This window comes from Orycteropus afer, unplaced genomic scaffold (genome assembly GCF_000298275.1).
Source record: "Orycteropus afer afer isolate SDZICR_OR568_19922 unplaced genomic scaffold, OryAfe1.0 scaffold00399, whole genome shotgun sequence".
Lineage (NCBI taxonomy): Eukaryota > Metazoa > Chordata > Mammalia > Tubulidentata > Orycteropodidae > Orycteropus > Orycteropus afer.
Window position 1 is genome coordinate 2,316,585 of NW_006921986.1, and position 10,633 is coordinate 2,327,217.

The 10,633-nt window shown below is 40.5% G+C and overlaps 1 pseudogene; it reads left to right on the forward strand.

The window, feature by feature from the left end:
- Nucleotides 1-4,013: 4,013 nt before the first annotated feature.
- LOC103207845 lies at nt 4,014-4,545 on the forward strand (annotated as a pseudogene).
- Nucleotides 4,546-10,633: the final 6,088 nt, after the last annotated feature.

The following is a 10,633-nucleotide window of genomic DNA, read 5'->3' on the forward strand; positions in this document are numbered from 1 at the left end:
GAGGTAACTATGGGGAGGAAGTGGGAGGGGAGCTGTTGCATTGTAAATTTTGGTCAATGACATGAGACAAAGTATATGTGAACTGCTCTATGAAAAGTGAATTTACTCTGTAAATCTTCACCCAAATCAAAATAAAATTAAAAAAAGAAAGAAAAAAAAAAGAACATTATTTACAGTACACCAAAAATGCGTGAACTACGGCTACTTGCGTCAGTAAGGATAGATCGCAAACACTTAACAATGAGGCAAAAAAAGTAAGTCACAGAAAATGTATACTCTATATACAGCATGGCACAATTATAGTATGATTTTCTAAAGGCAAAACTAAACAATGCATAAGTGATAGAACTGTAAAGAAAAAGTAGGGAAATTGTAAACACAAAATTCAAGGAATTGGTTCTCTGCAGGATGAAGAGGGAGATACAGTGGGGAGATAGAGGCATTCCCAAGCTACTGGAATTTTTCTATTTCCAAAATGTATTGCTGGACATGCTAGAGTCTCTTTCCTACTCTAAATTGTATATATATGTACATACAAATATACATCTAACCTCTATATGTATACAGTATACAATTTTGAATACATAGTATATTTTACTATAAATGTAATTTAGATTTTTTTAAAGGCACTGCTGCCAAATATTTGAAACTGGTACAGTGTTTTTATTTTCCAGATTAAATTAAGTATTCAAAGAAGTTAAATGTTTAGCAAGTGGATCTTGGTTTTATAGGAAAGGGTGCCCCCTTCAGGCAATATATTCAATTTTGTTAAAGATTGTAAATAGAAAACATGAACTTCCAAACAACCAGAAACTCATAATTACATGACTAAGTGCAGTGCCTAAGGCATTTATTTGACTGCTAACCAGGAGGCTGGTGGTTCAACCTACCAGCCACTCCTGGGAAGGAAGGTTCGACAATCTACTTCCATAGTGATACCGGCTCAGAGTCAGATCTGACTTGACAGCAGTGTGTTTGGTTTTTGGTTTTAAGTTCTTTAAGAGGTGTTCTATGTCTATTCTTTAGTCTAACATATTTTATTTATAGAGATCTCCAGGGATGCCTTTTTCTCTTATTATCATTTTGTAATATGAGTTGGCTTAGTTTTTAAACTCCACACTTCTTTTATTTCTGTTTCTATTTTATTTCAATATATGCAATGCTTTATGATCCGTCCTTAGAATATTTAAGGTAGAACTAACAGAAATGCTTATTGTGGGACTCCTTCCTTGGCCTGCCATAATACCAAATATAGGGAAGGCTGAGTTTCTCAGATATTGGCAATAGCTTTCCCCCCCCAGAATTTCAGATTACTGAAAGTATTTCAGAATTCTATTTCTGTTTAAATAGGAAAAATCTACTCAGATCTAAGCTCTTGTGGGGATTACTCTGGGAGCTCTGGTGGCATAGTGCCTAAGGCATTTGACTGCTAACCAGAAGGCTGGCGGTTCAAACCCACCAGCCACTCCTTGGAAGGAAGATTGGGGACTCCTCTAGTGAGTCCAAATGTGTCCCATATGCCTGTATTTAATGTATTTATGAAAATGATCTAAACAAAAATTAGCCATAGTTGCTGAAAATACACTTGAAGTTGTAGTATCATTGCTTCCAGGTGCCAACGAGTCAATTTTGACAGATAGCGACCCCATGTGACAGAGCAGAGCTGCTCCGTAGGGTTTTCTCGGCTGTAATCTCTATGGAGTGGATCCCTGTGCTGCAGTGGTTAAGTGCTCTGCTGCTAACTGGAAGATCAATGGTTCTAACCCACCGGCCACTCTGTGGGAGAAAGATGTGGCAGTCTGCTTTCAGTAAAGATTTACACCCTTGGATACCTTATGGGCAGCTCTACTTTCTCCTATAAGGTCGCTAGGAGTCAGATCAACTCGAGGGTAATGGGAATGGAATGCAAGAAAGAAAAGTGGACAGTAAAAACTAGATAACAGGGATTTTGAATTGGAAAAGATTTTAGAGATCATCTTGTCTGTCACCCTGTTTCCACAGATGAGTAAACTGAATTCTAAAATGGTGACTTAACATGTGCCAAATCTCACAACTTTAGAGACCAAGGTAACTCTTTCAATCAGATCCAAATAAGTATAAGAGTAAGGTTGGTTTTTGTCTTGATGGAAACATTTCTTCAGTGGGCACTTGGCATGCCTAGTCATTATTGGGAAGCTGGAAGCCATGCTGTGTGGTGGAAAACATCTTTCAAATCAAAGAGATGGAGCTATAATCTGGCTCTTCTGCCACTTGGTGACAGGAGATCTTGAGCAGGTTGCTAGGGATATAAATGGAATTAATAATACTACTCTATAGGGTTGTTATGGAACTCAAAAGAGGTGCTTGGAACACAGTTTGATGATCCAATGTACAAAATAACCTGGAGAAAGAACAATTGGACCCAGCCACCCAAAACCAAAAAATGCCAAGACTATAGCCTGAGATATTGCAAAGAGCTCAGCCTTGAGAGAACAACAGAATCTGGCTAGTGCTGATGCTAACAGATAATGTACAGTCATAAGTTAGCAGCCTCTCTTAGTCCTTCTTGTAAGTTAAAGAGCCCTGGTCCTTAATGGAATGTGTACACATGATCACAAGCTTTAGCTCAACCTGTACTAACACTGTATATGTCCACTGGGGGCAGGAGGACTTTTGGAGTATTCTGAAACCGTGCCTGTTCCTCTCCTATACAAAAGTAATTAAACTCTCTCTTCTCTTGGTGTGACTGAATTGACTCTGCATGACTCCAGCCACAGGCCCACATTTTTGGGTAGCAAATTGATTTTCAATTAATACTAGCTGCCATCATTATTGAAAGTTTAGTGGTGTAGTGCCTGAGGCATTTGACTGCTAACCAGAAGGCTGGAGGTTCAAATCCACCAGCCACTCCTCAGAAGGAAAGTTGGGCAATCTACTTCCGTAGTGATACCGCCTTGGAAACCCAAGGAGGGGTCACTATGAGTCATTAGTATTAGCTTTTTAAAAAAATATTTATATGAATTTTTCCTCTGAAATTCATCTCCTTAATTTGTAGTTACAAGACTTAATTGTCTACTTTTCCTCACAGTCCCCAGCAGAGTACTTTGCTTCACGTTTGATTCATTGTTTGCTTAGTTTCCTTTTTTAAAATAGGAGACGTTGAACAAAATGATTTAAAATCGCTTTTAGCCTTAACTCCCATGTATCTACCATTTGGTTTCTTGAAGCGGAAATCTTTACTTCTCAGGGAAAAGTTTTCAGGTGTGAATTATGCATACAGCCTCCTACATCAGTCAGCTCCTCTGGCTGCATAATGAAAAATATTGGATTAAAAAAGGGTTGTCAGAAATAATGTTGTTGTTGTTATGTGCCATCGAGTCAGATCTGACTCATAGCGACCCCTCCTTGGGTTGCCAAGGCATATCACTACGGAAGTAGATTGCCCAACCTTCCTTCCGTGGAGTGGCTGGTGGGTTTGAATCACCAGCCTTCTGGTTAGCAGTCAAGTGCCTTAGGCACTATGCTACCAGAGCTCCTATGTATATAACATAGTAAAGTAAATGTTGAAAGGATAAAGATATAGGATACAAATGTGACAACTATCTCTGATAGAAAGTTTTACTATTTCAATCTAGCAGGTAGGTGAATATAAAAATCAACAGCTAACTTATTTAGTAGGTGATTAAAAGTGATCCAAACCAAAAGATAGTAAATTGTCTCATGGGAAAAGTGTATCATTAGCCAATGGAGAAAAGCAAAAAAAAAAAAAAAAAAAGCCAAAGTTAATAAAGAAAAATGTCCAGGGTAGCCAGAGCTACTTCAGAAAACAAAATGCACTTTTCCACTGCAGAAGGGTTACATCTCTCTGGAGAATATGTAGCAAGTGCCTTAAAAATTGTTCATTCCCTTTGAACTATGAGTCAGTCGGACATGACAGCACATAACAACAACAACAAGAAGAACTGCAGCGTCACTGGTGCCACACCGGAAGCGCAAGCAAGGCCGCCGGATGTGCAAGCAGCCGAGGAAGGGAGATGGACGTCCCAGACTCAACCTCCAGGGTCTTCTGCAGCCGTGTCCTGAGCATGGTGAATGCAGATGATGTCAACACCATCATCCTGGCCCAGAAAAACATGCTGGACCACTTTGAGAGGACCAATGAGATGCTGCTGAACTTCAGCAACCTGTCAAGCACCAGCCTACAGCAGATGAATGAGCACTTCTGCATCACATGAGGACCCTGGTTGAGATGAAACAGGACCTAGATGGTATCTTCTGCAGGATGCGGACCCTGAAAGGGAAGCTGGCCTGGCAGCACGCTGAAGCCTTCAGCCACACCCCACACATGTCCCTGCTGAAAGATGAGAACAAGGATCCCATCCCATCCAGCACCACAACCACCATAGCTACTGTGGAGCAGAGCATAGGCTACTGTGACACTAGTTCTGACCTCACCTCACTGCCCCTCAGCCTTGGCTTCAAGGACCTGTCCTGGCCCAGCCTGCCTCCCCCACCATCAATGGTCATGGCCTCACAGATGATGAGGAAAAGACCCCAGGTGAGTAGTCCCATCCTGGCTCCCTGAGGATCCAGTCTATCATACACCTCTCTGGGGCCTAGCTCCTGGACTGTGGAATGCCTGGGAACTCTTCCCACCTTCCTCTGGAGAACACCTCTGTTTTGAGAACAGTTCCCCCTCGCTCAGCCTGTGAGTGTGTCTAGCTCAGCTGGGGTCCTCAGGCTGGGTACAAGGGGGCTTTCTCAGGCCCGAGGGCTTCCCCAAACAACATTTAAAGGGTTAGGAGCTCTGGTAGCATAGTGCCTAAGGCACTTGACTGCTAACCAGAAAGCTGGTGGTTCAAACCCACCAACCACTCCTCTGAGGGCAGATTGGGCAATCTACTTCCATAGTGATACTGCCTCGGAAACCCAAGGAGGAGTCTCTATGAGTCCGGTCAGACTTGACAGCATATAATAATAATAACAACAACAACAACAACAAGAGCTGGAGCCAAACCGCCCCCTCCTAGCACCCCTGGTCAGGCCTTCCTGGAGGGGGAGGAACCCTTGCTCGCCCCTACCCCACTAACTCTGACCCTTCCTCTAATAACAGTATCAAGTACTTTCTCCAGTCAGTATCTAGAGGGGTTCAGAGACAAGTAGAAGGCTCTAGATGGAGGCTGGCTGCCCCTGAGGACCCTTGATTGCCTCAGTAGGGGAGTCCCCCAGAGGCCTCCATGGGAAAGCTAGGCCCTCTTGAAAAAGAGTTTCACAGAATATTTTTGTACCTGATGTTTACAGATACTGTTGGGAAGGTACCAATAAAAAGACTGCATTCCTAAAACGGGGGTGGGGGTGGGGGTGGAATTGTTCATTTGCTTTAACCCTAGTGATTCTATTTTGGAAATAGACTCTAAGGAAATAAACTTAAAAGAAACAACATAAGTTGTAGAATCACAAATACAGTTGCTCCATTTAGAACACAAAATAAGTAAATGGAATGAAAAGGAAAGAGAATTTACTCCAACAAAAAGACAAAGTATGGGATACACAGACTCAAACACCCACACACATATACATGTATACACACTGACACACTTTCTAGGCAGACAAAATTTATGTGCTCTGTTTAAATACTTGGATTTCTATCGAAATGATTAAGAGAAAAAAAAGGAGCTCAAAATAGCATTTGCATCCCTGCTGTAATCATCCATGCAATGACTATTTATTCAATTAAGTTTGTGTCTCCTGGTTTCTATTTCTTCTGTGAGGCAGAAGGTGAGGTTGTTTGTTTGAAGTACTTGGGAATGAGGGCAAAAGATGGTGGAAGGGGAGCTTGAGAAGAATGTGTAAGAACTGAAGTAGCTGTTTTGGGAATGGGATAAGCAGCCAGGTATTCCTGGAGGGACTGTGGCTGTGGTTACACAGTCTGCATTTGTGAATTTCTTCCGGTCTTAAGAGTGATGTTTATTTATTTATTTATTTAAGTACTGAACTGAAGTTAGGATATGGAAGCAAAGAATGGGGCTAGAGTCGATGAACAAAGGTTGAAGTCTGCAGACAGGTGAAAATGATGACACAGGAGCAAGTGAGTTAAAGCCTTGTAAATGTATCAGTCATTTGCGTGACAGTAACAGAAATGAACCATTAACTTAAGTAGAAAATGCATGGCTCATAGATCAAAGGAGAGGTTAGAGAACAAGGCTTACAAAAGAGATGGGAACCAAGGGAGATGAGGCAGCACACTGTAGGAATGATCAACCAGGATGTCCCAGGAATGGCCATCACTGTTATCCCCGGATCCACTGTCACTGGACACCCCTTCCACCACCTATGAGCCCTGTCTTGCTTGGGTGATGCAGTCATGGATGCATTCTAAATTATCAATTTGTCTCTGGTAGTCAACAGTTGAGGTCTTAGAGAGGAGCATCCAATTGGCCATACCTTGGTCACGTGTCCAATCTCTACTTCTAGCTTCCATATGGGGAGTCAGTCTCTACCTCTCAGCAGACTTTCAAAATAGGGAATTCTTTCCACTTGGGAAGGGGTTTTAGACACTGAAGAGGAAACAACAACAACAAAATTCAGTTATTCACTGTAGTAGGAGAGGGGTTGAATGTTGGACCATTCATTCTAGAATGTCTATGGAAGAAGTTGGACAAGGTAGCCATTAATAAATTTGGAGAAAATAGAGGGATAAAGAACTGATGGTCTTGATGCATTTTAAAAATTGTGTTAAGAATGATAGTGCTGGAATGATAGGAGGTAGAGTAGGACATCAGAATTTAAAATGTCAAAAGTGGAGAAGACAAGGGTTCTAGGCACAGATACAGTTGTAATTTCACATAAAAGACAACAAAAAGAGAATTTGGAGTGACAGGAATAGGACAGAGAAAATATTCAGTATCTTAATTCATTCCAGTTTAAAGCAGAGAGCCTGGCACTTAAATGAATAAGTGAATGAATATTGAGTGCTGTGGAATGTAAAACTTTCCTGACTTATGAAAAAAAGGCAAAAAGTTGAGACATGTATTTAAGCACTCCAAACGATTTATGTTCAACTGCTAAACTAAAAGTTGGCAGCCTGAACCCAGCAAAAACAAAAAACCAAACCCACTGCCATCCTGATGATTCTGACTCATAGAAACCCCCACTGGGTTTCCAAGATGGTAAATCTTTATGGAAGCCGATTGCCCCATTTTCCTTCCTCAGAGCAGCTTGTAGGTTTGAACCACCAACTGTCTGGTTACAGTCAAACACCTTAGGCACTATGCCACCAGAGCAACTTGAACCTACCCAGTAGTACCTCAAAAGAAAAGGTTTGGTAACGTGCTTCTGTTAAGAAACAAACAAACAATAATCCCATGGCTATCAAGTCGATGCCAACTCAGCCACCTATAGGACAGAGCAGAACTGCCTCATGGGGTTTCCAATGCTGTAATCTTTAAGAAAACAAATTGCTGGTGGCTTTGAACTGCCACCCTTTCAATTTAGCACCCACACACTTAACCAGTGTGACAGCAGGACATCTTCTGTTAAATTTTAGGCAAGAAGAAACCATAGAGAAGTTCTATTCTCTAATACATGGGGTTGCCAGAAGTCAGAATCACTCAACAGCAACTAATAAAAACAACAATTTTGTTCTGACAATGACTTAATGTAATTAATTGTCTGCGTGATTTCAGGTTGTGATACAACAGAGCCAGTAAACAGAAACACACAAAACCCAATCTCTTGTTTGTTTGTTTGTTTTTTCCCTTCATTGAACAGGTATTTACATTGTTTTATTTGCATAGAAATAAACTAAGCAATTTTAGTACATTTGTCTGCTATAATTTTAAAGGGTAGATTTGGAGGGGTAAGATATCATTAACAACCTGGGATGTGCAGATGACACAATCTTGCTTGCTGAAAGCAAAGAAGACTTGAAGCACTTATTGATGAAGATCAAAGACTACAGCCTTCAGTATGTATTACACCTCAACAGAAAGAAAACAAAAATCCTTACAATTGGACCAATAAACAACATCATGATAAACAGAGAAAATGTTGAGAATGTAAAATATTTCACTTTACTTGGATCCACAATCAATACCCACGGTAGCAAAAGTCAAGAAAAAAAATGACACACGGCATTGGGCAAATCTGCTGCTAAAGACCTCTTGAAAATGTTAAAAAGCAAAGATGTCATTTTGAGGACTAAGGTGCACCTGACCCAAGCCATGGTCTTTTTGATTGCCCCATATGCATGTGAAAGTGGACAATAAATAAAACAGAAGAAGAATTCATGCCTTTGAATTATGGTGTTGGTGAAGAATATTAAATATAGCACAGACTGCTAGAAAAATGAATAAATCTATCCTGGAAGAGGTACAGCCAGGATACTCCTTTGAAGTGAGGACTTTGTCTCACTTACTTTGCATGTGTTATCTGGATGGACCAGTCCCTGGAGAAAGGCATAATGCTTGGTAAAGTAGAGAGGGTAGTGAAAAAGAGGAAGACCCTAAACAAGGGGGATTGATACAGTGGCTATAATAAAGGGCTCAAATATAGCAAAAATTGTGAGGATGGTGGAGGACTGGGCATTGTTTCACTCTGTTGTACATGGGGTCACTATGACTTGGAACAGATTCTATGGCACCTAACAACAACCACACTTGTCTGTCAGTTTGTTGTACTGAGCTGGCTTGTGTGTTGTTGTGAGGCTGAAGACTATGCCACCAGTATTGCAAATACCAGCAGGGTCACTCATGGTGGACAGGTTTCAGCAGAGTTTCCAGACTAAAACAGACTTGGAAGAAGGAAGGAGCAATCCACTTCTCAAAGAATCGGCCAGTGGAAACCTTATGAATAACAGTGAAACACTGTCTGATATATTACTGGACAACTTTATGAACAGCCCTGAAACACTGTCGGATATACTGCCGGAAGAAGAGCCCCCCAGGTTGGAAGGCAGTCAGAATACAACTGAGGAAGGGCTGCCTCCTCAGAGGAGAGCCAACCTTAATGATGTGGATGGAGTAAAGCTTTTAAGACCTCCATTTGCTGATGTGCCACAACTCGAAATGAGAAGAAACAGCTGCAAACATCTATTAATAATCAGAACATGGAATGTACAAAGTGTGAATCTAGGAAAATTAGAAATTGTCAAAAATGAAATGGAAAGCATAAAGATCAACATCCTAAGCATTAGTGAGCTGAAACGGACTGGTTTTGGCCATTTTGAATCAGATGATCATATGATCTGCTTATGCTGGGAATGACAAATAGAAGAGGGATGGTATTGCATTCACTGTCACAATGAATCTATCTTGTAGTACAATAGATTTCAAGATCTATCCTGAAGTACAATACTATCAGTGATAGGATAATATCCATACACTGGCAAGGAACACCAGTTAATAGTGCTATTATTAAAATTTACACACAAACCACTAAAGCCAAAGACTAGGAAATTGAAGATTTCTACCAACTTCTGCAGTCTGAAATTGACCAAACATGTCATCAAGATGTGTTGATTATCACTGGTGATTGGAATGCAAAAGTTGGAAACAAAGAAGAATCACCAGTAGTTGGAAAATATGGTCATGGTGATAGAAATAATGGTAGAGATTGAATGATAGAATTTTGCAAGACCAATGATTTATTCATTACAAATACCTTTTTTTTGAACACCATAAACAGCAGCTATACATATGAACTTCACCAGATGGAGTACACAGGAATCAGATCGACTACATGTGTGGTAAGAGGTGGTGGAAAAGCTCAATATCTTTAGCCAAAACAAGGCCAGGAGCTAACTGTGGAACAGACCATCAACTGCTCATATGCAAGTTCAAGTTGAAGCTGAAGACAATTAAAACAGGTCCATGAGAGCCAAAATATGACATTGATTATATCCCTCTTGAATTTAGAGACCATTTAAAGAACAGATTTGATGCCTTGAACACAAATGACTGGAAGCCAGAAGAATTGTGGGATGACATCAAGAACATTATCCATGAAGAAAGCAAAAGGTCATTAAAAAGACAGGAAAAGACCAACATGGATGACAGAAGAGACTCTGAAACTTGCCCTTGAGCAGAGAGTAGCTAAAGCAGTGGAAAAATTGACAAGATAAAAGAGCTGGACAGAAGATTCAAAGAGTAGCTTGAGAAGATAAAGTTAGTCATTATTATGATATATGCAAAGACCTGGAGTTAGAAAACCAAAAGAGAATAACATGCTCGACATTTCTCAAACTGAAGGAACTGAGAAAAAAATGCAAGCTTCGAGTGGCAATATTGAAAGATTCTACGAGCAAAACATTGTATGATGCAGGAAACATCAAAAGAAGATGGAAGGAATACACAGAATCACTGTACCAAAATGAATTTGTTGATGTTCATCCATTTCAGGAGGTGGGATATGTTCAAGAACCAATGGTATTGAGAGAAGAAGTTGAAGCTGCATTGTAGGAATTGGCAAAGAACAAAGCTCCAGGAATTGATGGGATACCCATTGAGATGTTTCAGCAAACGGATGCTCTGCTGGAGGCACTCACTTGTCTATGCCAAGAAATTTGGAAGACAGCTACCCGACCAATTGATTGGAAAAGATCCATATTTGTATCCATTTCAAAGAAAAGTGATGAAACAGAATGTAGAAATTATCA